This window comes from Octopus bimaculoides, chromosome 20 (assembly GCF_001194135.2).
Source record: "Octopus bimaculoides isolate UCB-OBI-ISO-001 chromosome 20, ASM119413v2, whole genome shotgun sequence".
In the NCBI taxonomy this organism is placed as follows: Eukaryota; Metazoa; Mollusca; class Cephalopoda; order Octopoda; family Octopodidae; genus Octopus; species Octopus bimaculoides.
This window is the reverse complement of record NC_069000.1, coordinates 11232657-11233122: the sequence shown is the minus strand read 5'-3', so window position 1 is coordinate 11233122 and position 466 is coordinate 11232657.

The window sequence follows — 466 nt, the reverse complement described above, 5'->3', positions numbered from 1 at the left end:
GTGTGTGTGTGTGTGTGTGTGTGTGTGTGTGTGTGTGTGTGCGTGTGTGTGTGTGTGTCAGTCTGTGTCTGTGTCTGCGCTGGGGTCGATTTGTTCAACTGAAGGTGGTGCTCCTCCAGCATGGCCGCAGTCAGTGACTGAAACAAGTAAATGAATATACATACACACATTCACACACACGCAAATATATTGATATATACTTGTGGACATATATGCGATATATATATATATATGGACATATAAGTGATCTATCTATATGTATGTATATGCATCTATCTATGTATTTAATTTATCTACTTATATGTACATGTACGCATGTATATACACGTATGCATATGAGTCCCAGTTTGGTGTTTGCAAGTACTTGGACTTATAAAGCAACTTTACGAATAAACTGCGATAAACATCTAGGATGAACTAAACAGTGCATATCTGTTCACACCGTTTTACATCTTGTTACTCAATG